Source organism: Hyaena hyaena, unplaced genomic scaffold (assembly GCF_003009895.1).
Source record: "Hyaena hyaena isolate Hyena2069 unplaced genomic scaffold, ASM300989v1 scaffold_469, whole genome shotgun sequence".
Classification (NCBI taxonomy): Eukaryota; Metazoa; Chordata; class Mammalia; order Carnivora; family Hyaenidae; genus Hyaena; species Hyaena hyaena.
Window position 1 is genome coordinate 1,103,361 of NW_024081103.1, and position 23,137 is coordinate 1,126,497.

The window sequence follows — 23,137 nt, forward strand, 5'->3', positions numbered from 1 at the left end:
GTCGGGCTGTGTGCTGACAGTTCAGAGCCTGGAGCCTGCTTCAGATTCTGTGTCTCCCTCTCTCTCTCTCTGCCCCTCCCCGGCTCACATTCTGTCTCTGTCTCTCTGTCTCTCTCTCTCAAAAATAAACAAACATTAAAAAATTAAAAACAAAACAAAACAAAACAAACAAAAACCCCCAAACAGGTATCTCCTTAACAAGCAGAGCAGTAACTTGTCTTTTTGGTCTTGGGGTCCAGGTAACTTGTTTGCTCAGTTGGGAAAATCTTATTAGCCTTGTGATAAAAATCCAAGTTGGTGTTTTTGGTTTTTTGTGTGTTTGTTTTTAGTTTATTGTCAAGTTGGTTTCCATATAACACCCAGTGCTCATCCCAACAAGTGCCCTCCTCCATGCCCATCACCCCCCTTCCCCTCTCCCTCACCCCTATCATCAAGTTGGTTTGTTTTGTTTTGTTTTGTTTGTAACCAACATGTTAGTAGCAGAAATTTGTTGCTTGTGTGTCTGTTGAAGAGCCTCTGGGAAGGAGGATGTCTCCACTCAACTGATGCAGGGCCTCTGGGGCCTCAGCTCAGAGACCATCCAGGTGGCTTTTCTCTACTTCTTTTCTGTGACTGTCCAAGTCACTTGACTTGCTATAGGTTTGGGCCAAAGGCAAATGCCTCTTTCCAGGGCTTGATTTCATGAGGTATTGTGTCTTAGAATTTTCATGGCGGGGCACCTGGGTGACTTGGCTAGTTAAGCGTTCAATTCTTGGTTTCAGCTCAGGCCATGATCTCACAGTTCATGGGTTTGAGTCCTGCGTCGGACTCTGTGCTGACAGCAGAGCCTGATTGGAATTCTCTGTCTCTGTCTCTTTCTCTCAAAATAAATAAACATTTAAAAAGCATTTCATGGATGCATTCAAGCTGTCACAGTAACAAACATGGGAAAAAATGTGCCTATGCCACCCAAAGCTGTCATTTTGTTTGTTTGTAGGGACAAAAAGCTGCCTGGTGGTTCAGTTGGTTAAGCAGTTAAGCATCTTGATCTCAGCTCAGGCCTCGATCTCAGGGTCATGAGCTCAAGCCCTGCACTGGGCTCCAAGCTGGGTGTGAAGCCTACTCAAAAAAAAAAAGAAGCTGTTGAGGTAGAGTGAGTGAGTGAGTGGTTGATAGTGAAATGAAAGTAAAACTCGGATTTTACCTTTAGCAAGTTTATGTTGGCTACCAGGAGTAAGTGTTCTTGGGGTCTAAATGGAATTCACATTCAGGATTTTATTCTAAACATCAAAAGCCTTTGACCCTTGAGCCCCTTCAGCTTGGAGGAAAGCCTACCATCATGTACACTGCACACAAAATGGAGAGATCTATTTATTCATAAAGCTCAGGGAAGTTATTTTTTTTTCAAGCAATAAAATATTCCAAGATCTTGACATAGATTACAGGAAGACGTTGGCCTCTTTATTGTGGAGCTATTCTCACTTGGTTTCCCTTTTTTGTTGTATTACGTCTGCAAAAAAGTACTCTGGATTCTTCCTGATTATTATCCTAAATACTAATGCAGAGTCTGAAATGTAAAAGACTTGACTGCTGTTTTCTTTGTATGGGAGAGTAGCTACCTTTACTGTACTCATTAGAAACAAATGCCACGTATGGTTTCTCTCAGAGGCAAGAAGCTCAGGACAGGCTCTGGGGCCAGAAAGTGTGGGTCACCTTCCTGCTCTCACGGGTAGTCTCAACCTCAGCCACAGCAACAGAATGAGAAGGATATCGATCCTCTGCCTACTGTGTGTCAGGCAGTTGACATTCCTCACTTTTAATCCCAGAAACAATCCTCTCACATTTATTTTGTTCTCTCCGTTTTACAGATGGAGAGATAGACTCAGAAAGGATCAGAGAAGAGCTAAACATACCCGCATGTATATCTTTTTACATTATTTTTTTATCTGAATTTGTCTTTCCCACTTATTTTAGGTCCTACGTATCTGTAGGCAGGGAGGAGAAGTATGTGTATATTTAACTTTAATCACTTTAGTATCATAAAGCCAGCAAAAAGCAGGGTTTAACCCATGCTTTCTCATGCTGGTTCTCTGCATTCTGACTCTGAAGTTTGGTCAGTGTAATCATGTGTGATGTAAAAAAAGAAAGACAAGATTTAGCATTTGTGTATTCACTCTCAGTGGCATTTGTTTCCCCCAAACTTTTAATATGAACATTGTCAAACACAGAAGATTATAAGGAATACTACAGTGAATACCTGCATTTCTACTACTAATTTGACAGTTATAAACATTTTACCATATTTGTTTTACTCTGTCATTTTTTTCAGTCACTTAAAAGTAAGTTGCAGATGTTATGGCCCCTTATCCCTAAATAATCCCACATGCATCCCTTAAAAATAAGGATATGATCATAACTTAATAGTAACCCATTATCTAGTTTATACTCAGATTTCTCCAGTTGTTCTTAAAATACCTTTTATAACTTTGCGAACCAGGATTCAGTCAAGCTTGTTGCATCACATTTGATTTGTGCTCACTGTCTTTAGAACAGACCCTCACTTTTGACCTTCACTTTTTGCAGAGACTGGGATGGTTTTTGGTAAAATGTTTCACATTTTAGGTTGTCTGATTGTTTCTTTTTTTTTCCTCCTGTTTCTTGTAAACTGGGAAGTAGCTCTAAGAGCATACTTAAAGTTCAGGGTATCTGGCAAGAATGCCTCAAGGGTGTCGCTGTGTGATTCATATTTATCAGATCAAAGGCACCTGCTATTTCTGCAGAGATCAGAAACCTAAGAACTAATCAGGATGAATTTAAAAATGCTATAGCTGAGATGTAAAATAAACTAGACACAGTGACAGTAAGGATTGATGAAGCAGAGGAGAGAATAGGTGAAGTAGAAGGTAATATTATGGAAAATAATGAAGCTGACAGAAAGAGGGAAAGGAAATTACTAGATCACAAGGGGAGAATTAAAGAACTAAGTGATTCCATGAAATGAAACAATGTCCATATCATAGGAGTTCCAGAAGAAGAAGAGTGCCAAAAATGGGCAGAAGGTTTATTTGAACAAATTTTAGCTGAGAACTTCCTAACCTGGGGAAGGAAACAGACATCCAAGTCCAGGAGGCACAGAGAACTCCCTTCAAAATCAACCAAAACGGGCCAACACCAGGACATATCATAGTGAAACTGGCAAAATACAAAGATAAAGAGAGGATTCTGAAAGCAGCTAGGGACAAATAGGCCTTATCCTACAAGGGAGACACTCAGGGTAGTAGCAGACTCCTCCACTGAAACTGGGCAGGCCAGAAGGGAAGTGGCAGGAAATATTCAATGTGCTGAATAGGAAAAATATGCAGCCAAGAATCCTTTATCTAGCATGGCTGTCATTCAGAATAGAAGGAGAGAGAAAGGCTTTCCCAGACAAACAAAAACTAAAAGAGTTCATGACCACTAAACCAGCCCTGCAGGGTATCCTAAAAGGGACCTTGTGAGTGGGAATGCTGCAAAGACTACAAAGGATCAAAGACATCCCCACAAGCATGAAACCTACAGATAACACAATGGCACTAAATTCATATCTTTCAATAATCACTCTGAATGTAAATGAACTAAATGCCCCAATCAAAAGACAGCGTTTCAGAATGGATTAAAAAAAAGCAAAAAAAAAAAAAAAAAACCCAAAAAACAAAAAACAAAAAAACAAGATCCATCTATATGTTGTCTACAAGAGACTCATTTTAGACCTGAGGACACCTACAGATTGAAAGTGAAGGGATGGAGAACCATCTATCATGGTAATGGATGCCAAAAGAAAGCTAAAGTAGCCATACTTATATCAGACAAACTAGATTTTAAAACAAAGACAATGACAAGAGATGAAGAAGGGCATTATATCGTAATTAAGGGTTCTATCCATCAAGAAGAGCTAACAATTATAAATATTTATGCCCTCAGCTTGAAGCACCCAAAGACATAAATCAGTTAATCACCAACATAAGCAAATTCATTGATAATAATACTATTATTATAGAAGACTTTAATACTTACAGCAATGGGCAGATTATCTAAGCAGAAACTCAACAAGGAAACAAAGGCTCTGAATGACACACTGGACCAGATGGACTTAACAGATATATTCAGGACATTTCATCCTAAAGCAGCAAAATACACATTCTTCTTGAGCACACATGGAACATTTTCTAGAATTTTCTAGAACATTTTCTAGTCACAATTCAGTCCTCAACAGGCACAAAATGATTGAGATCATACCATGCATATTTTCAGATCACAATGCTATGAAGCTTGAAATCAAACACAAGAAAAAAAATTGGAAAGCCCTCAAATACATGGAGGTTAAAGAACTCCTTACGAAAGAGGGAATAGATTAACCAAGAAGTTAAAGAAGAAATTAAAAGATACATGGAAGCAAAATGAAAACGAAAACATGACAGTCCAAAACCTTCAGAATGCAGCAAAGGCAGTCCTAAGAGGAAATTAAGGCCCATCTCAAGAAACAAGAAAGGTCCCAAATATACAACTTAACCTTACACCTAAAGGAGCTAGGAAAAGAGCAGCAAATAAAGCCCAAAGTCAGCAGAAGAAGGGAAATAATAAAGATTAGAGCAGAAATAAATGATATAGAATCCAAAAACCAGTAGAACAGATCAATGAAACTAGGAGCTGTTTTTTTGAAAGACTAAACAAAATTGATAACCCACTAGCCAGACTTCTCAAAAAGAAAAGAGAGAGGACCCAAATAGATAAAATGATCAGTGAAAGAGGAGAAATCACAATCAACACCACAGAAATACAAACAATTATAAGAGAATACTATGAAAAATTATATGTCAACAAACTGGACAATCTGGAAGAAATGGACAAATTCCTAGACACTCACACACTACTAAAACTCAAACAGGAAGAAATAGAAAGTTAGAATAGGCCCATAACCAGCAAAGGAATAGAATCAGTTACCAAAAATCTCCCAAAAAGAGATTAAAGAAGAGTTAATACCTATTTCCAAAAAATAGAAATGGAAGGAATTTCTAAACTCATTCTATGAGGCCAGCATTAGCTTTATTCCAAACCCTGAAAAAGATCCCACTAAAAAGGAGAATTACCGGCCAGTATCCCTGATGAACCTAGATGCAGAAATTCTCAATAAGATACTAGCAAATTGAATTCAACAGTACATCAAAAGAATTATTCACCATGATCAAGCAGGATTTATTCCTGGGCTGCTAGGCTGGTTCAATATTCACATATCAAAGAAAGGATAAGAACCATATGATCCTTCTAATAGATGCAGAAGAAACATTTGATAAAATAGAGCATCTTTCTTGATAAAAAACCCTCAAGAAAGTAGGGATAGGAGGAACATAACATAATGTCATAAAAGGCGGCCATAAGAGGGGCGCCTGGGTGGCTCAGTCAGTTAAGCGTCCAACTTCAGCTCAGGTCATGATCTCACAGTTCATGGGTTTGAGCCCCCCCATCAGGCTCTGTGCTGACAGCTAGCTCAGAGCTTGGAGCTTGTCTTCGGATTCTGTGTCTCCCTCTCTCTGTCCCTCCCCTGCTCGTGCTGTCTCTGTCTCTGTCTCTCTCTCAAAAATAAATAAAACAAAAAATGTAAAAAGTAAAATAAAATAAAAGCATATATGAAAAGCCCACATCTAATATAATTTTAATGAAATAATGGCACTTCAATGAAATAATGATTTCTCTCAATGGAGAAAAACTGAGAACTTTCCTCCTGAGATCCAGAACATGACAGGGATGTGTGTTCTCACCACTGTTGTTCAACATAGGACTGGAAGTCCTAGCCTCAACAATCAGACAACATAAGGAAACAAAAGGCATTCAGATTGGCAAGAAAGAAGTCACACTTTGACTCTTTGCAGGTGACATGATACTTTACGTGGGAAACCCAAAAGACTCCACCGAAAAACTGCTAGAGCTGATATAAGAATTCAGCAAAGTCACAGGATATAAAATCAATGTACAGAAATCAGTTGCATTTAGATAAACCAATAATGAAGCAGCAGAAAGAGATATCAAGGCATCAATCCCATTTACACTTCCACTAAAAACCATAAGATACCTAGGAATACACCTAACCAAAGAGGTAAAAGATCCGTATGCTGAAAATTATAGAAAACTTACGAGAGAGATTGAAGAAGACACAAATAAACGGAAAAGCATTCCATGCTCATGGATTGGAAGAACAAATAATGTGAAAATGTTGATACTGCCCAAGCAATCTATACTTACAATGCAATCCCCTATCAAAATAACACAGCATTCTTCACAGAGCTAGAACAAACAATCTTAAAATTTGTGGAACCAGAAAAGACCCCAAATAGCCAAAGTAATGTTGAAAAAGAAAATCAAAGCTGGAGGTATCACAATTCTGGACTTTAAGCTGTATTACAAAGCTGTGATCATCAAGACAGTATGGCATTGGCACAAAAACAGACACACTGGAATAAAGTAGAGAGCCCAGAAATGGACCCACAAATATGTGGCCAACTAATCTTTGACAAAGCAAGAAAGAGTATCCAATGGAGTAAATACAATCTCTTCAGCAAATGTTGCTGGGAAAACTGAACAGCAACACGTAGAAGAATGAAACTGGACTACTTTCTTATACCTTACACAAAAAAGTATATAAAGTGTGAGACAGGAAACCATCAAAATCCTACAGGAGAAAACAGGCAGCAACCTTTTTGATGTCAGCTACCTCAACTTCTTACTTGACATGTCTCTGAGGCAAGGGAATTAAAAGCAAAAATGAACTATTGGGACCTCATCAAGATAAAAAAAAAACTTCTGCACAGCGAAGGAAATAATCAGCGAAACTAAAAAGCAGATGACAGAATGGGAGAAGATGTTTGCAAATGATATATCAAATAAAGGGTTAGTATCCAAAATTTATAAAGAACTTACCAAAGTCAGCACCCCCAAAAAACAAATAGCCCATGAAGAAATGGACAGAAGACATGAATAGACACTTTTCCAAAGAAGACATCCAGATGGCTAAGAGACACATGAAAAGATGCTCAGCATCACTCATCATCAGGGAAATAACAAATCAAAACCACAATGAGTTATCACCTCACACCTGTCAGAATGACTAGAATGAACAACTCAGGAAACAACAGATGTTGGCGAGGATGTGGAGAAAGAGGAACCCTTTTGCATTGCTGGTGGGAATGCAGACTGGTGCAGCCACTCTGGAAAACAGTCTGGAGGTTCCTCAAAAAGTTAAAAATAGGACTACCCTACAACCCGGCAAGTGCACAACTAGGTATTTATCCAAAGGATACAAATAATGCTGATTTGAAGAGGCAGATGCACCCCAATGTTTATAGCAATGCTATCAATAATAGCCAAAGTAAGGAAAGAGCCCAATGTCCATTGACTGATGAATGGATAAAGAAGATGTGTGTGTGTGTGTGTGTGTGTGTGTGTACATATATACACATATGTACACGCAATGGAATACTACTCGGTGATGGAAAAGAAGGAAATCTTGCTCTTTGCAGCAAGATGGATGGAACTAGAAAGCATTATGCTAAGTGAAACAAGTCAGTCAGAGAAGGACAAATATCATATAATTTCACTCATGTGGAATTTGAGAAACATAACAGATGAACATAGGGGAAGGGAAAGAAAAAATAAGATAAAAACAGAGAAGGAGGCAAACCGTAAGAAACTCTTAACTACAGAGAACAAACAGCGTTGATGGAGGGGAGGTGGGTGGGGGATGGGCTAAATGGGTGTTGGGATGAACACTGGGTGTTACATGTGATGAATCACAGGGTTCTACTCCTGAAGCCAAGACTACACTGTATGTTAGCTAACTTGAATTTAAATAAGAAAAAAATATAAATAAATGTATAAAAAGGCACACGGTGTCAGGTTCTTCCACTGTTACTGATACTAAGTTTCATCTCTTGGTAAAGTGCCAGATTCCTCCATGGTAAAATGTGATTTCCCCCTTCACAGCCAATAGGCAATCTGGAGGCTGATGCTTTGACACCATGGGAATTTCCTGCTTCCTGACCTAAAGATTTTTGCATCTGTATTCATTTGCAGGGCCTGCTCTCATAAGTACCACAGACTGAGGGGAAGGTGTGTGTGTGTGGGGGGGGGATGGTTAACCAGAAGGAATTTATAGCTCACAGTTCTGGACGGTAGCAGCCTGAAACAAGGTGTCGGCAAGATTGGATCCTCCTGAGGGCTGTGAGGGCAGCATCCGGTCTAAGTGCCTCTCTCCTTGCCTCGTAGATATCTCCTCATATCACCTCCCATCCCCTTCCCTCTCTGGGTACCTCGTCTAAATCTCCTCTTCTTAAAAGCACCCTGGTCCCATTGGACCAAAGCCCACCCTAATGAACTACTTTTAATTTGAATCTGTCTGTAAAGACCCCATCTCCAAATAAGGTCACATTCTGGGGGCACTGGAAGTCCGGACATTAACATAAGAATTTGGGGAGGAGGGGACATAATTCAACCCACAGCAGCATACATTGATAATTCTCACTGGAATCCATTATTTATTGGGGTCTTAGTTTGGGTTCCCTGAGAAGCAGATTCTGGGATGCAGATTTGTGTGCTGGTTTCTCAGGGACTGTGTTTGGTGACATCCATAAGAGACTAGAAGCAGCAGGGCTGGGCAGAGAGAGAAGTCGAGGTGCATCACAGCTGCAACAGAGATCACAGCCTGCACTGCAGGCACCTGTGGACCCGGATGGGCTTCAGCGATGTCACAAATTGAGGCAAAGGGCCAGGCCTTTGTGCCCCTTTATCAACTAAGCATGGATACAGGCTACCACCGGAAGGAGAAAGGCATTGGTCTGGCCACTTCCTCCATGAGGGCAGAGCCCGGAAAGAGACTCAGCTGTGAACTTTCAGATCCCAATAGTGTGGGCAGTTGAGGGTGGGTTGAGCACCTGGGCCATGAGGGAAAGGTTGAGACATGAACCAGAGTATCTGGACAACTGGGGGTGGCAGAGGGTGACTCCCCCCAAATCTCCATATGTTACCTGGCACTTTTCCAAAAAGAAGAGCTTTCTCTCATCAACTGGAAATCAATTATATGGTCCTATCTAGAAAGATGGGGACCATCTTAAATGCTTACTTTTTCCCATTTAATCACCATTTTCTGAGTAAGGAGTTGATATCATTCAGCTCTATTCAGAGTTGTATTATGACTTTTGCCAATGTGGGCCCCCTTCTGCCATGAAAACATTAGAAGTTACAGTTTACAACTGTGTTGGTTTAAAGAGAGATATAACCCAGGCTGGATTCATTATCATGTATTTTGTAGTATAGTCACTTGTTTTCCTTTGGAAGGAAATTTGCTGTGGGCTTTCAGCACTGTGTCTACTCTACCTAATGAATAACCTGGTCCAGATTATGCTCCATCCAGATCAGGCAAGCAGTATTGAACAGGGTTGATTGGGGTCAGCGGGCGTGACTGTCTAAGGGGAAGGGGCATTTAGCTCTAGTAGAAAGTGGCCGAGCAGGAAAGTGAGGCGACCTGGTACATATTTCCGTTTTTCCAGAGAAGCCAGAAATAGAGATTTTTAAAAATTTTTAATTATTTATTTTTAATTGTTGGCTTAGTTTTTTATTTTTTTTATTTTTATTTTTTATTTTTATTTTTTAATATTTTTTATTTATTTCTGAGAGAGAGAGACAGCATGAACAGGGGAGGGTCAGAGAGAGAGGGAGACACAGAATCCAAAACAGGCTCCAGGCTCTGAGCTAGCCGTCAGCACAGAGCCCAACGCGGGGCCCGAACCCACAAACTGTGAGATCATGACCCGAGCCGAAGTCGGACGCCCAACCGACTGAGCCACCCAGCTGCTCCTGGCTCAGTTTTTTAAAAAAAATCTCAGGGCTGATTGCGGCTGGAGGAGTTGGCTAGCCATGAGCCTTCCTGAGGAGAGATAGTGATCATACTTGGTACCTTGCAGAAAGCCTGATGTGTGGAAGGTTTGCTGAGAAACGAATGAATGGATAATTCATTTTGCTAACGCAACCTATTAAAATCAGGTTGGCTTTTATGCATCAAAACCAGGGAAGATCAGAAAACCAAGCCCTGGATTATGCTGCAAAGAAAAAACAAATCTTCCCTGGGCTATTCCCAGCAACTTACAGAGACTTGGCAGGAATAAAAATGTGTGAAGAAAACCATTGAAACCAGAGTTCATGAACTAGGTCAGGCCGCCTCAGTGATGCAGTCACTAACCAGACAATCAAAGGGGATTTCTTTGTATCCTGATAGAATAAAGTTAAAAAAAACAAAAAAACAAAAAAACCCAAAAAACGTTCCTACTTAAGGCAGATTCATTATGGTGGTAAAAAGACTGTGTTTTGTCATTTTTCCCCTTGGGGGCTCCAAGTACACCTTACCACCACATGTTTTTCATCTGTGTCCTTGGCCTGTGGTTGCTAGGTGGGGGAGGTTGGGTCAGAATCCACTGTGTTCATGCCAAGCCCAGGGAAGGACCTTCCTCTGGTCCAAAGAGAGCATGAGGTGAATGAGGAGATTGAAGAGAAATGGGGACAGAAAGCAGTGCCTCCCAGGGGGCTTTCCGTCGACTTTATTTACCAGCTCTTTTGGCTTAGACATAAAGGCAATGGCGGCGGTGCCCTGGGCGGCCCTCTGAGGGTCTGGGCCTCCCTGTCTTTATGCTTCATTGCTGGGAAGGTGCCTGCTGACTTCTGCTTAAATTTCCGGGTCCTAGGCTCCAACCACTAGCTGTCTTGATTTCCTTAGAGAAACTGCTTGTTAGGAAAAAGAGAGAAGGATGATGGCCCTTAGTTACCCAGATATTTCAGACTATGAGTGCAGAAATTATCATTTTTTTGCCACTTTTCCCAAATTGATCACTTTGGGTCATGATTTTAGTCTTAGTCTTCCTTCAGAGAAGACCAACAGTTTTGACATTATAGTTGCTCATTTGTGGTCCTTAATGAGCATGTACATAGCTATAGAAAAATGTATGTAGGCATCCCTCTCTCCCTCCCTCCCTCTGTCTCTCTGTCTCTCTCTCTCTCTTTCACACGCGCACACGCGCGCACACACACACACATGCATGCGTGTGTGCGTGTGCTTACTGTCCAAGAGAAAATAAAAACTAAATAATTAATGGAAGAGGAAATTCAGTGTATCCATAGTGCAGTAAATTATTCTCTTTGTGCTCAATTATTTTTAATTCTAATTTCAGTAATTGTGTTTGATTTTGATTGCTTGAGAGAGAGAGGGAGAGAGATGGGTGACAGGAATTATCCTGAATCATAAACTCTGAATGAGTCTGCTCCTCTAAATTCACCTCAGAGAAGCTGGGAGGGCTGAGGGTCAGGGCAGAAAAAGGAGTCTGCTGGGACCTGAGGCCTTCTTTCCCCCCGAAGTCCCTGCTTCCCGGTCACCCAGCCTCAGCCTCACAAGGGCAGCCTAGTGATAAAAATAATGGTGTTTTCAGTAATGTTTATTGAGATACTACTGTTCACTAAATGCTTTATATACATTTTCATTTGTCTCACAACTGTTTGCGACAGGCTTTTCTGGAGTAGGCTTGTTTGCTTCCCAGATAAGCAAGCAGCAGGCTGAGACAAAGACAGTGTAAGATAATATCCTGCCCGTGCCAAGCTCCCCCCCACCCCCACCCCCCGCAAGCTAGGAAATGACAGGTGGGAAATTCAGTTACCTGTGCGCCCCCTCACTTTGTGAAAGGAGCCCGTAGCTCTTCCATGAGCTGTTTCAGGGAGCTCTGAGTCCCACGCCTAGTAAGTGATCCACCCCCCTTTGCCCAGAAAAGCTTTGCATCAGGTGAGGGAGAGGAAGAGGCTTTGAGGAAGAGAGTAAGAAGACATAAAGCAAGCCGGAAGCCACACAGAAGGGTAGGAAGATCCAAGTCTAAACTACTTTGTGTTCTTGAACAGCTGTCTCTCAAGGATTTGCTTTGGTGTCATACTGAACAAATATTGATAGATAATAAAATAATAAGATAACTTTGATTTTTGCTTGTTTTGGGGTTTGTTTGTTTGTTTTTGCACTTTTGCTAAAATGTTAAGCAATTGACCACTCTAGATATCGCTATTTTTACACTTGTGTGGCCACTCCTATTAGACGCCAGACATTTTCACAAGTGGACTGGGAGCAGAACAATATTAGTCTGATGTTTTCTCTCTCTCTTTTTACATTTTTTAAATGTTTATTTATTTTTTGAGAGGGAGGGAGAGAGAGAGACAAAGAGACAGAGAGACAGAGCGTGAGTGGGGGAGGGGCAGGGAGAGAGGGAGACACAGAACCTGAAGCAGGCTCCAAGCTCTGAGCTGTCAGCACAGAGCCTGACTCGGCTTGAACTCACGAACCGTGAGCCACTCAGACGCCCCATAGTCTGACATTTCCTTGAAAACGGAGGAAAATAACTCTTCCCCTCCCTTCCCCCAATCTTTCAGTTTAGTCAACTTGTTTTCATACTTTCCTTCAGGAAGAAAGATGTCAGTACCGTTCTATGATAATTAAGAGCCGTTAATATTCTGTTTAACAAATTCTTATTCTTATCAAGGGATATTTTTGCTTTAATAAGCCTTCTTCCCACACTGAGGTGTGAAGTTAGGACCCAAAGGCACAAATGATCTTCAGTCTTGGTTCTTTTTTTCTTTTTTTAAGTTTTATTTATTTACTTATTTGGGGGGGGGGCAGAGAGAGAGCATGAACAGGGGAGGGGCAGAGAGAGGGAGAGAGAGAATCCCAAGCAGGCTCCGCACCATTAGCACAGAGCCCAATGTGGGGCTTGAACCCACAAACTATGAGGTCATGACCTGAGCCAAAATCAAGAGTCAGACACTTAACCGACTGAGCCACCCTGGTGCCCCTTCAGTCTTGGTTCTTTTAGCAGCTCAGTTCTTGTGTTTTTATATTATAGAACTGTTTTTGTGATGCTTTGAAGAAAACCCTTACCTCATTCTTTAGTACACTTAAGTACACTTTTTCCATTCCATACCTGAAAAAAGAGAGAAAGCAGGAAAGGAAGGAAGAGCGAATGTAGGGCAGTGAGTAGGGAGATGAGACTTCCATCTGGGCTCTGTCACTAAGAGACACATCACTAAGCCAAGAGAGAATCTAGGTTTCCTTGGTCATAAATGAGTCTCCGCAGGGATTGCCCCTACCTTGCAACTCAAAGTGTGGTCCTGGGGACAGCAGCGGTGGTGTCACCTGGGAGCTGGTTGCACGTGCAGAATCTCTGGCCCCACCCAGACCTCCTGGAGTAGTGTCTGCAATTTAACAAGATCCCCAGGTGATTTGTAGGCACGTTGGTTTGGGAGGCACTGTCCTGTCCATCACCCCCATAGCAGGCTGTGTAACGGGATCACCCAGGGGGAGCCCCCAAGTTTCCTCATCAGTGTGAGGCCCTAGGAGGTATGTATAGAGTTTAGAACTCCTCATGTAATCTGAGGCAGCTAGCCCAGCCCAGAAGAAGCCCACCATGCCTCGTATAGAGGCCAGCCCCCCAGGGCACAGGGCAGCGTGGGGGGGGGGTGTGTGTCTGCCTTGGCACATGGAGAAAATCCTGCACAGCTTCTCCACTCTCACCCACTAGACTGTCTTCCATGTTGCTTTCATGTCTGTCTTTCTAAATCTGATCATGTGATGTTTTTTCTGGGCACCCTACTGTCTTCGTGATCAAATATATCCTATCTCTCAGCATCATACATAAGTCTCTTTTTGGTCAGGCCCCTGTCTGATTTTCTTTTCTTTTCTTTTCTTTTCTTTTCTTTTCTTTTCTTTTCTTTTCTTTTCTTTTCTTTTCTTTTCTTTCTGAGAGAGCATGAGTGTGAGCTGGGGAGGGGCAGAGAGAAGGGGGATGGAGAATCAGAAAGCAGGTTCTGTGCTATCAGAGAGAGGTCTGACCTGAGCCAAAGTCAGGGGCTCTACCGACTGAGCCACCCAGGTACCCCCCCCCCCCCGTCTGATTTTCTTATTTCATTTTACTCCCCCAACCCTCTCTCCCCACCAGGAGCCAAACCAAATCTCTGCTTGAATACACAGAGCCTTCATACCTCCAGCCTTTCCTCATGCCCTCCCGCCTATCCCTCAGGAGCATGCCCCTCAGGTTATGCCATGGCATGGGTGCCTCTCCTACGTTGTTCCCATCACCCCGTGATGGTATGCTTAGTTTGCATCTAGAAACTGCCCACAAGTAAAGGGACCAATTCTGTCTTGCCTAGACCTGGGTAAGAACAGTTTTGGCTGGGGATGGGGGAAAAAGACAAAAACCTCGTGGGTTTAAGAGAGAATGGGCAATGAAGAACTATAATCTTCCTATTAAGAGACCAATCTATCCAGTAAGCTTTGGTGCGAAGGGAGCAGGGAAATGGAATAGGATCTTGGTGGGGAAGTGGGGTCAAGAGAAATATTTTCGTGTTTTTGCCACGAGAGAAATAGTGTGGTTGTAGGCTGGTGGGAATGATATAGAGGGAAGTTTTTTTTTTTTTTTACAGTTTATTGTCAAATTAGTTTCCACATAACACTCAGTGCTCATCCCCACAAGTGTCTTCCTCCATGCCCATCCCCCCCTCCCCCCCACATCCATCAGTCCTCGGTTTTTGTCAGCATTCAAGAGTCTCTCATGGTTTGCCTCTCTCCCTTTCCCCCACCATTTCCACCCTTCTTCTCCCCCTTGTTCCTCCGTCAAGTTCCTCCTAATCCTCCTATATGTGCAAACATATGATATTTGTCCTTCTCTGCCTGACTTATTTCGCTCAGCGTAACACCCTCAAGGTCCATCCATGTTGCTACGCATGGCCAGATTTCATTGTTTCTCATTGCCATGTAGTATTCCATGGTATAGATAAACCACATCTTCTTGATCCATTCATCTGTTGATGGACACTTAGGCTCTTTCCATGTTTTAGCTATTGTGGAGAGTGCTGCTATGAACATTGGGGTACATGTGCTCCTATGCCTCAGCATTTCTGTATCCCTTGGGTAAATTCCTAGCAGTGCTATTGCTGGGTCCTAGGGGAGTTCTATTGTTAGTTTCCTTAGGAACCTCCACACTGTTTTCCAGAGGGGCTGTACCAGTTTACATTCCCACCAACAGTGTAGGAGGGTGCCCGTTTCTCCATATCCTCTCCAGCATCTAGAGTTCTCCGATTTGCTCATTTTAGCCACTCTGACTGGCGTGAGGTGGTATCTCAGTGTGGTTTTGATTTGTATTTCCCTGATGAGGAGGGATGCTGAGCATCGTTTCATGTGTCTGTTGGCCATCTGGATGTCCTCTTTGGAGAAGTGTCTGTTCATGTCTTCTGCCCATTTCTTCACTGGGTTGTTTGTTTTTCGGGCGTGTAGTTTGGTGAGTTCTTTATAGATTCTGGATATTAACCCTTTATCTGATATGTCATTTGCAACTATCTTTTCCCATTCCATTGGTTGCCTATTGATTTTCTGGGTTGTTTCCTTGGCTGTGCAGAAGCTTTTAATCTTGATGAGGTCCCAATCATTTATTTTTGCTCTTGATTCCCTTGCTTTTGGGGATGTGTCAAGTAAGAAGTTGCTGAGGTGGAGGTCAAGGAGGTTGTTTCCTGCTTTCTCCTCTAAGGTGTTGATAGTTTCCTGTCTCACGTTCAAGTCCTTTATCCATTTTGAGTTTATTTTTGTGCATGGTGTGAGAAAATGATCTAGTTTCATTCTTCTGCATGTTGCTGTCCAATTCTCCCAACACCATCTGTTAAAAAGGCTGTCTTTTTTCCATTGGATATTCTTTCCTGCTTTGTCAAAGATCAGTTGGCTGTATACTTTTGGGTCCACTTCTGAGTTCTCAATTCTGTTCCAATGGTCTATGTGTCTGTTTTTGTGCCAATACCATACTGTCTTGATGATGACAGCTTTGTAGTAGAGGCTAAAGTCTGGGATGGCGATACCTCCCGTTTTGGTTTTATTTTTCAGTATTACTTTGGCTATTCGGGGTCTTTTGTGGTTCCATACAAATTTTAGGATAGTTTGTTCTAGTTTTGAGAAGTATGCTGGTGCAATTTTGATTGGAATTGCATTGAATGTGTAGAGTGCTTTGGGTAGTAATGACATCTTAACTATATTTATTCTTCCTATCCATGAGCATGGAATGTTTTTCCATTTCTTTGTGTCTTCTTCAATTTCCTTCATAAGTTTTCTATAGTTTTCATCATACAGATCTCTTGTATCCTTGGTTAGGTTTATTCCGAGGTATTTTATGGTTTCTTGTGCAATTGTGAATGGGATCAGTTTCTTGATTTTATAGAGGGAAGTATTTATTGATGACACAGAGAGGAGGGCAGAGTTGTAGAGCAACAGAGTAGGATGGAGTGGATAAGATGCGTAAGGAAGGCCAGCCAGCATTAAAGGGAGTGTGGACTGGCCTCTGTAGTAATAGAGAAGTCTGGGGTACGTAGGCTCAGGTGCTGGAGGGTGGGCTGAGGAGATTCTGGTATTCTCAATGAAATCAGAAGTGAAGCTTTCAGATGGGGGTGGGGGGGAAGGGATATATTGGGGGTGAGGGGATTGGAGCAGTTATGAAACTGATGTCCAGGCGAGAGAGACACATATGGACCAGGGAAATGTAATGATTGCTGAGTAATATTATATCCAAGTAAAGCTAGTGGTCATGACTTTTAAAGTGAGACCAATCAGCATGGTTGTATATTTTTCTCTGGCTGAGTTAGTTGCACAGGTACAAGAACACATGTTCCCTGCCCTCCCGGAGATTATGTTTTAGAGAGAAGATGGCATTAGGTCAATGATTCCTTATTTATTACAATGTGATGACTGCCATATTGAAAACCACAGAGGGCAAGAGAGCATCTAGCATGGATACCTGGCCTGGTCTGAGTGCCTGAAGTGAGCCCTGTATGTTTGGAATGAGGTTCTAGAAAACACTTAAATTCTTGCCTTTTTTTTTTTTTTTTTTTTTGAGAGAGAGAGTGAACAAGCAAGGGAGTGGCAGAGAGAGAGAGAGATAGGAGGAGAGAATCCAAAGCAGGCTCCACACTGTCAGCATGGAACCCAACACAGGGCTTGAACTCACAAACCATGAGATCATGACCTGAGCCAAAACCAAGAGTCAAATGCTTAACTGACTGAACCCCACAGGTGCCCCATTTTTTAAAAATTACAAATAGGGTGGTGCAGTAGCAGAGTAGTAATGAGTTACACTGTAATTTTGTGTTACTTAATGATCTGCTATGGCTGTCATTCTGTCTTATAAGCCGTAAACCAACCAGGAGAAGTAGCATTTACTCAGAACTTTAGAGCATGTTAAGTGGACCTAATTGAAGGCAGGAAGGACACTTGAAGAAAATAAGCAGTACATGTAAGATGCACGAACTATGTCTTCTCTCTCTTGCTCCATTCCCTTTCTGTTAAATCTTCCTAGAAGATGCAGGCAGTTGGTTAAAGATTCACACCATGGGAGGAGAAAACATATCTTCTTGCAGCCCATGTACAACTCAAGAGAAGGCGGTTTAGTGGAGGGAGATGGGAATTGCAAAGAGGGGCTTGGGGATATTGTAAGTCTGACAGAAGTTAGAAGGTTTTAACAGTAAACAGAAACCTTTTGCTTTTCAGCCTGTAAGACCCTGGTGAAAATGTTCTGCTTTCGAGGGAGCTGTTGAAATAGTACCTAGGAGGAGTTTGCCTCAGAATCTTGAAACTTGTAAACCCACACCTTTAAAGGGGAGATGTCAGGTCTAGTTGAAATCCTTTGTTAACACCATTTCATGAGATGAATGGCCAAGGAGGGCCTTGTGCTGTCACTGGCAACCCCATTGCGGGACCTCTCCCTCTCAGGGCTGGCCAGTCAGCAGAACACTCTGGGACCCTAGACCAGTAGCATCAGCACCGCCTGTCAGCCTTCCTCCCACGGCATGAATCAGAATCTCTGGGAGGGGGTCCCAGCATCTGCATCTCAACATGATCCCCTGGTAATGCGTATAGCACATTAAAGTTGGAGAAGCCATTGATCTTTCATCCCAGTCCTTTGTTTTCAGCCTATTTATTAAATAATTTCAGAGATAAATTACTCCTACAGCTCCCAATGAAACCAGAGAGGTGTGAAGAAGCAAGGGCAGGTGCAGTCACACCAGGAGAATGAACAAGAAGGCTACCAAGAACTCGCTAAGAATAGAGCAGGATTCTCTACCTTGGCACTACTGACATTTTGGTAATGATAATTCTTTGTTAGAGGGAGAGTCTGGGCACTTAGACTGTATAGCAGCATCCCTGGCCTCTACCCACTGGATGCCAGGAGCACCCTTCAAGTTTGGGTTTGTGACAGCTAATAATGTCTAAAGACTTGCTCAACGTCCCTTGGGAGTGAGGAGGAGACAAATCACCCACCCCCTTGAGAAAGCACAGGCTTGAGTGATAAGACATGTAGGTGTTTTCAGAGAGGGTTATCAGGAAAGGGGATATTTTACAGGGCAGTGGAGTGGCGTTCATAAGAGGGGCAGTAATATGTGCCCGTGCTCACTGCTCACCGGGCATGGCTTGCACTTTGCATGCTTACCTCTTTTCATCTTTATCACATGTTTGTTGTGAAGTAGGTACTATTCCATCCCCCTTATGGATGGAGGAACCAAGGTTTAGAGATGGTCACACTAATAAGTGATATACAAGGGATTCAGTCATTCAGTCCCAGGTTCATTTTATTATTTTTTAAAATATTTATTTTTGAGAGAGAGTGAGAGCGAGTGGGGGAGGTACAGAGAGAGGGGGCGACAGAGGACCTGAAATGAGCTCTGTATTGACAGCCCAGAGCCTGATGTGGGGCTCGAACCTATGAACCATGAGATGCTGACCTGAGCTGAAGTTGGACGTTTAACTGAATAGGCCACCCAGTGCCCTCCTAGGTTCATTTTAACCATAATGCTACATTGCCAGTCATATACATGTATATGTACATGTCTATCTTCTATATGTATTCTTTATCTGTGTCTCTCCATCTATTGGTCTGTTGGTCTCTTCTTAACTATCTTCTGAATCTAGGAAGGACTGGAGAGGAGAAATAGCCACATACTGGCCAGAACCCCAAACTGACTTTCAAAGCACTTGAGCCGGCTGACAAAGCAGGTATCCACGCATAGCATCTTCTCCATTGCAGCTCTTCCCGCTCCCCCAGGCTGCCCTGTACCTAGGAGCCTTCACCCTGCTTGTTTGCTCTGGATGCAACCTCTGCCCTCCCCTTGGTGGAAGACAATTCCTTGGTGCTAATCACATCTTCCTGCTGGTTTCTGCAGCAGGAGCCCTGCTGCATGCCCCTCCCCCCAGCCGGGTGCCTAGATGTCAAAGTCCCCACTGTCTGGGGCCTGGTGGGGACAGCTCACACCATCAAAGGGAGCTGCTGGGAGGGGAATGTGGACAAGACCAGAGTTCACATGAAAAGGCAGCCTGGTTTCTCCTATCCTGAGAGTCGCTTAGAATTTATGGATCCCCAAGTTCCCTTTGGAGCTCCTGGCTCCACAGAGGGTCAGCATCTGGGTGGGTTAGAGAGAGCACCTAGACCTCGCTGGATCTCTGCTGCTCCATTTATAAATTGAGGGGATGGGACCAGATGGTCTCCTAGAGTATACCTCCTAGGGCAGCGGTTTCTTAGCTCCGGTTGTGCATCAGAATCACCTCTGGAGAGAGATGCCAGCGGCCCCAAAGAGGAATTTTTATATTGTGTGTTGGTTTAAGAAATCAAGGGAACCAAACTTCCTTTTGCAATCTGTTCCCAAATATTGATCTTTCATTCAATCACTGCTGTAATAGGAGTTGTAATGATCTTATGTATGCAAAGTATTTGAAGGTGAACAAAAGAAGATTGTTTTAAAGGGCACCTGGGTGACTCAGTCGGTTGAACGTCTGCCTTCAGCTCAGCTCAGGTCATGATCTTGCTGTTCATGAATTCCGAGCCCCGCATTGGGCTCTGGGATGACCACTAGCTCAGAGCCTGGAGCCTGCTTTGGATTCTGTGTCTCCCCCTCTCTCTGCCCCTACCCTGCTCACAGTCTTTCAAAAATAAAGAAAAAAAAAAGAAGATAGTTTTAAGAAGTATTAGAGGGAGTTGTATAGCAAAATATGAACAGGGACTGATCTGGAGTGGTGACTGCTTTTCCCGTCTCTACTCTCCATGCATTTTCTAAACACTTGCATGCCGAATGCTCTTAATAACTTCCCTTGGCCTGAGCAAAGAGTCCAGTCACCTCAGTGCGGCAAACAAGACCTGTTTGGCCCTACATTTAAACCTGTTTAAACTTTTTTTTTTTTTTTAATTTTTTTTTTAATGTTTTTTATTTTTATTTCTAGGAGGGAGAGAGAGACAGACAGCGTGAGCAGGGGAGGGTCAGAGAGAGAGGGAGTCACAGACTGAAACAGGCTCCAGGCTCTGAGCTGGCAGTCAGCACAGAGCCCGACGCGGGGCTCGAACCCACGAACCGCGAGATCATGACCTAAGCGAAAGTCGGACGCTTAACCGACTAAGCCACCCAGGCGCCCCCATAGTTGGTATTATTATACCTATCTTTCAATTGATGAAACTGAGGATCTGATATTTTACCGACATTTTCTACTCTGGGCTTTTAGTTTGCCGAGGGAAGANTCACAGACTGAAACAGGCTCCAGGCTCTGAGCTGGCAGTCAGCACAGAGCCCGACGCGGGGCTCGAACCCACGAACCGCGAGATCATGACCTAAGCGAAAGTCGGACGCTTAACCGACTAAGCCACCCAGGCGCCCCTAAACCTGTTTAAACTTTTATTGACCACCCCTTCCCCTCTCACCCTGGGCTTCAAACACATGCTTTTAAAACATTGTGGTAAAATATACATAATGAAATTTATTAGTTTAAGTGTGCAACTGTGTGCAATCAACTACATTCGCAGTGCCGTGTAACCACCACCACTATCCATCTCTAGAACTTTTTCATCATTCCAAACTGAGACTCTGTACCCATTGAACAACTCCTCATCCCCCGCTGCCTCCATCCCCTGGTAACTTCCATTCTACTTTCTGTCTCTATGAATTTGCCTCTTCTAGGTACCTCATGTAGGTGGCTTTATACATTTCTCTTTTTGTGTCTAGTTGCTTTCATTTAGCATAGTGTTTTCAAGGCTCATCCATGTTCTGTGGCATGGGTCAGAATTCCATTCCACTTGATGGCCAAATAACATTCCATTGTAGGAACACCACATTTTGTTTATCCATTCATCCGTTCATGGACATCCGGGGTTGTTTTCACCCTTCGGTGAAAAAGTACCTGTTTTCAATTCTTTGGGGATATATACTCAGAAGTGGAATTGCAGGATCACATGGTAATTCTATGTTTAACTTTTTGAGGAGCCACCAAACTTTTCCGCGGTGGCTGCATCATTTTTCATTCCCACCAGCAATTCACAAGGGTTACAATTTCTCTACATTCTCTCCAACACTTGTTATTTTCTGTTTTTGTTTTGCTCTAGTAGCCATCTGAGTGCATGTGAGGTGGTTGGATACAGGATTCTTGTCATATCCTCTTCCCCAGCCCAGATCTGTGCATTTGGGGGTCCCTCTGCCTGAATCTTGCCTCCTCATCACCTTTCAGTGGTTAGCTTAATTCTCACTTCCACTACGAAGTCTCCTCTGGTCCTCCAAACTAAATGATCTCCTATTTATTTATTTATTATCTGTACACCCAATGTGGGGCTTGAACTTACAACCCTGAGATCAAGCGTTGCATGTTCTTCCAACTGAACCAGCCAGGCACCCCTAAATTATCTGCCTTTTAATCTCTTTTACATTATGCTGTTCATCTCCTCTGCAGCACTTGCCATAATTTATAATTATACAGCAAGTAATTTACTTTTCAAACTCTTATCGACTCAAGGAGGCAAAGGCCCATGTTTGTGTGGTCACCTTGTAGACCCAGTTCTGTGGTCTATAATAGGAGCTCAGTAAACTGTCTCATGAAGCCTTGGGTTGCCTGGAGTTCCCAAGGCAAGCTGAGGCTGGATTGGATGCAGACTGATGGTGAGGGTGTTTTTGGAAGTGAACTTGCCAGTTGGTGAAGGCAAAACACAAAACAAGGGTCTTGACTTTCAGCTTATGTTTCGAGCTGACTACAAAGTCTTGATGCATTTAGGCTCCTCCCATTAGGATTAAGGCAACCCTGAGAGGACAAGCAGCCAGCAAGGATGTTGTGTCTGGGCTTTTTCTGCCTTAGGTTGCATCCTGGCTGCTCACTTTCTGTCTTGTTGCCTTCATCTGTAAGATAGAGATCGTATTACCCATCCACTACACTTGAGGTGAGTAGTCAGTGACTGGCTGTGTATAAATTTAGAACATAGACTGGCACATGGGAAGCTCTCAGTCAATAGTAGCTATTATTATTTAGTAGCTTTCACTCCGGTGCTAGAGGGACATAGATAATATGCACAGTTAAAGAGTTGTGCCAACTGCCTCCTCTGTCTAGTGCTCACAGGTGGGTCTCGAAGGGAACTGTCCATCTCTCCCTCTGATTAGGTCCAGAATTAAGGGAGTTTTAACTTTTGTTTCTTAACACCTCTGCAGAACTCTTCTCTGGTTGTATGGTCCAGAGGGGGTCACTACAAAGATTCTCTAAACATTGTTCCAATAGAGCACTCATGAGAGATGGGAGGCTCTGCCTTCCACCATGGAAACCAAAGGGACCGTGGGTTCTCTCTCTGTTGCTGGGGCAGCTAGGGCTGGCCCCTTGTGATCCGAGCATGGACAAACAGGTGCTTCTGCCTTTGAACCTTGGGTCTTGATACATTCAGGAGAGGGGTCAAATAGAGACTCTTCTTGGCAGCTGTGGAAGATTTAAGAGACCACAGTATGACATGAGTGTGCAGTGGTGCAGTGTCCAGGGGTGATGATGCCTGTGGTGGCATCCTAGGCAAATGGCCGATTTTTGTTTTGTTCCATTTTGTTTTGTGGTATAGCGGTTTTATTCTACATTGAGAAAATACACATAATAATAAAGTCTATTAGGAATTCGGTAATAGTTTTTTCAATGACTGCTTTATTGAGTTATTACTCATGACATACAACTCGCCTGTTGGCTTTTAGTATATTCACAGAATTGTGCAACCATTACCAAAATCAGTTTTACAACATTTTTATC

At 42.9% G+C, this 23,137-nt stretch overlaps 1 protein-coding gene across 1 annotated transcript in view; it reads left to right on the plus strand.

Annotated features, from left to right (window-relative positions):
* SCD5 (stearoyl-CoA desaturase 5) overlaps positions 1-23,137 on the plus strand; it is a 156,346-nt gene that overhangs the window by 67,851 nt on the left and 65,358 nt on the right. The window lies entirely within an intron of this gene.